The sequence below is a fragment of the Amblyomma americanum genome, chromosome 11, assembly GCF_052857255.1.
Source record: "Amblyomma americanum isolate KBUSLIRL-KWMA chromosome 11, ASM5285725v1, whole genome shotgun sequence".
Lineage (NCBI taxonomy): Eukaryota > Metazoa > Arthropoda > Arachnida > Ixodida > Ixodidae > Amblyomma > Amblyomma americanum.
In genome coordinates this window covers 98,229,278-98,233,463 of record NC_135507.1, presented here as the reverse complement: position 1 = coordinate 98,233,463, position 4,186 = coordinate 98,229,278, and the positions used below count along the sequence as shown (strand labels likewise).

The window sequence follows — 4,186 nt, the reverse complement described above, 5'->3', positions numbered from 1 at the left end:
GTGGCAGAAATTCGGCACGCGAATGACGTTATCACCCCTCCGGGCAAGAGACAGAAATACTCTTCCTAGGACTCCGGAATGCGAATCTCCCCTTCGAGAAATGCAAGAAACCTTCCTCTATGAAAGCAAAAAAAAGATTTGGTGGCGCCCCTCCTCCGATCTGGAGTGGATATACAACGCCCTCTCACTGGCAGAGCAAAGGAGACCATGCTGAGGGACTTTAGGATCAAGGTCGGAGGGGCTGGCCCCCTCCTGAATCACCCGCTCCCCTCCGGGCCAGACACTGGGTGAGATGCCACCGTCCAGCCTGAATTGACGTGGCCATCACAAGGCACGGGTATATCGAGAAGGGCAGAAAAGGTGGTTTCATTTAGGACGCACGTTCAAAGCCAAAGTTCATCGGCGCGACGCGTGCCGATCTCAGGTTAGGACTCACCTCTCCAATCGATGCAGACACCACTTCGCGAGGCACCTGAATCGACTTGGCGTTTAATATAAGATGCCATTCACTGTGCACGAAGTAAGGTACGCATCGACCTACTGCTCCGATCACGAAGCCATGAAACTGCCGATAATCCTGAACCCGCCGACATCAATACCGAAGCCCATGGATGACGACGGGGAAGAAATAAGGTGCAACGTGATTTAGGCACCAGTCAGACAACGACTATGACATCCTCCCAGAGTATGAGGTGGAATTCAGCTGCGGACCCTATGAAGGAATCTCGCACCTATGCCACAGGTCAGCTCGGAAAAGTACTGTCATCCCTCCTCGAAGTTGTGTCATCGAGCTGAAAAGTGGTGTTATCACCGGAGAATAACGTGGAATAGGCAGACCGTTATTTTCTGTCTTTCTATGGACATTAAATTCGTCAGCGAAAAACCAAGGTAGTAATTACTACCGACTGTATGTCAAAGGTAATAGCGCTATTTTGATATTTCGGTGGCCGCTACAAGGAAGGGATGGGGATATAAACGGCCGAACAGGGGAATCGCTTCGTCGCTGTCAGCGGCAGGTTCTTTTCTAGCGATGGCTACATTACGGTAGAATTTAGAGCCTTCAGCGTGGCGGCGTCGCCACGCTATCACGTGGTGCGGAGAAGCTGCCGGCGGCGCAGTGCCGTGGCTGATCACGTGACCAATTCCACTCGGCTAGCTGTAGCTATTGCGTCACACCAGGTTTAACCAGAGCTAAACCACCGCCATTTTTTTTTCTATCTTGCTCAACTTCCCGATAAAACGAATGTAAAGTGTGCCTCCATGTTATTGTTTTCTAGGAACCTTACGCTCATTCTAATTTGAATATAGAGAGTAGTTTGAATGTATCTCAGTGAAACTTACGCTCATGACAGTGTGCTGCTCTATTTTCACTGCACAAGAAAGTGAGATATTTTCAGATTATTAACGGACATGAATTAATAACAGTCTTCGTCTCTCTAATCTGTGTCGCCCGGTGTGCTTTTCTACAGATAGTAATATTCGTGACTCTGCTTGCGTCTACAGCATCATAAAACGTGCCTGTGTTAATAATTTTTATCGGAATTCTGCTCCCCAAAACACGGACCGCAGACGACATCAGGGGTACTTATTCGATGGAAGAACATGATTATAAACTAGCCGAGTGTGTTCAACGTGACACCAAATTTCGATGGCTGCTGCGCCTGCAATTAATTTGTTTCTTATACCCCATCTAAGGATATCTTCTTTCGGAAATACTTGCTGAGAGCTGCAGCAAAGCACCTTAATTACAAAATCCAGCGAGTGCCCTCATTTTCTTTTACTTTAGGTTAGTCTGTAACTATGCTAGAAATGCTGGCAATAGTTGACACAGTGTAAGTAAAAATGATGCGCGAAAATAAAGTATATACAACTTCTGTTAAATTATTATTTGTGGTAGGTTACATTTATGAGCGGATTCCATTCATCTGCTTACAGACTGCAACGTATTTAAGGCTGGGTGCTTCAATAAAAAATAAATATTAAAATATGCATTCTGGCTGCGACACTGAGCCCACCTTTCTTATTTACAGACACTCTGAGGCTTAGTGCGGTACTGGATAGATAACAGGCTCGAACACAAAACAAACTTCACCGCAGTAAAAGACCGACCAAGCGCCCCCCGCTACTCCAGAGATAACGGAACTAAAATAAGGGGGGGGGGGGGGGCTTCATCGGTCCCGTAACTATATTCAAGATGGCGGCCACTAAGAATAATCACTATAGTCTGCGCTCTTTTAGCAAAAGTTATTGACTAAGACTGTTTTTTATAACGGTATCTTTTTATTCACTCTCAAACGCATCCAGTCGTTCTTCGGAATCTGACCCGAAAACGAGGTATGCACACTGTTCCCAAAGCTCGTCGCGGTCTTCAGGGGTGTCTGCCAGCCGATTCTGCAGTACGCCGTCCTCACACTTACCGAGCTCGTTCGTGATGCCGCAGCCCTTGAACGAGCATGGCACGTTTTTCTCTGGGACGGCAGCTCAAGCCTCAGATACAAAATCCATCATGTCATGCCGTGATGGTTTCCCTTTGGCGTTCTCTCCCACTTCCGCATAAAAGCCTCCAAGGCCCTCCGAACTCTGGTGCAACCGGCTTGCACGTATAAAATGTCAATGTCGAATTCCTGAATTGCGGCTTGGGTCTTGGTAAAGGCGCCTGATCCAGCACGAGGGGCCGCCGTACGTCGCCAGTATTTGGGCCCCATATCTTCGTCAGTCACTCCTTAAACTTATCTGATGTCATCCAACCGTTCGTTGAAGCATTCACACGACAATTCACTAAAGATGAAACAAAAGACATTGCATTTACCAAGGGCTGATAATGGATCAATTGATTATCCCGGTGGAAAAACAACAAGCGAAATCTCTTTCTCACCTGGTCCACGAAGGCTCCTGAAGACCCTCGTTGGATTTTTTTCCCTTGGCTCCTTCAAAATGACGAATGGCGGAAGCTTGTGCTCACAGCCACAGGCTGCTAAGGCAACTGTAAAACCCCCGCCTGGCACCGCCGATGCCGGCAATCTGGATAGTTCTTTCCTCTACGAGGTTGTTAGTCGGATTCGCCGGAGTGTCCATTCGAACCATGATTGGGTCCATATTCGCAATGTTGTAGAGAGTGAAGTCGTGGCGTCGTCGTAGAGAACCGATAGCAGCACGGAATTCTCTCGTTTCCCTCACGCAGTCCTCGGGTTTTTTCTGGATTTCATTCGTTGCTTGCCGCGTAGAAACACCGAACAGCGCGTTCCGCCTCTTCAAACACATGCTGGAGGCCACAAACTTACCAAGCTGCAGGTCATTCGCTAACCTCAAAGCTGCTTCAAAAAGCAGTCTTGCAGACGGCACGTCCAGGACTTCTTTCGCGCCCCATAAATTCAAAAAGCGCGTCGTCCACTTCCTTGCTTGAAAAAAGGGGCTCCTGTCCCTAATCTGCGCCGTACCTTAGACTTTCCGAAGTTCTGTTGTAGACGAAGTTTGTAGTTCTTGTCCATTCGCGTACTCTCTTGCGGTCCAGCTTGAACTCTTGAGATGTTCGATGCACATTCCATTCAACCTGTGCCACTCGATGACCTCGATTGTCTTTTGCACTGTGCACGAATGCATAGCACACGCAGAAACACGACTCTCCTCGACGCAGCCAAAAACAAAATGGCGAACGAGGCAGCTCACGTGGCTCTCGTTTACTATTGCATTGGATCGACTTGGATTAACTTGGATCGACAAACACCTCTCGCTACAAATCAAAACTTTCAGAAAGATATTTCTTTTCGGGACCGAGCGAGGGCGCTTGCTTGGTAGTTTAGTGAAATGCGAAATTTCTGGATAAAGGGGAGGGGGCGCTTGCTCGGTATTTTACCGGTTAAGAAAAAGTAAAGAAACAGAGAGAGCTCCTTCGAAAACAGGGATGATGACGATATCGGCTTTGGGAACATACAGGATCTTTAAGCAGAAAATTGCCAAAGAAAATATCTAGGATAATTTTATGGGAAGCTCCTTGCTGTTCGAGGACAGGGCAGAAGTTTTGTGGAATGAGACATATAGAGTCAGGTACCACGAGGTAAACACGTTGCGCGTTGCATGCGGAGAGGAGGAGGAAACGGCTGAACACTTGATACTTTTCTGTAAAGGGCTTCACCCTACAGTGGAAAGCAGCGGGGATGATTTATCGAAGGCATTGGTATTTAGGGAC

General features: G+C 47.6%; 1 pseudogene; it reads right to left on the bottom strand.

Moving 5' to 3' along the window:
• Positions 1 to 2,280: 2,280 nt before the first annotated feature.
• Positions 2,281 to 2,743, bottom strand: LOC144110556 (uncharacterized; annotated as a pseudogene).
• Between the last annotated feature and the right edge of the window lie 1,443 nt (positions 2,744 to 4,186).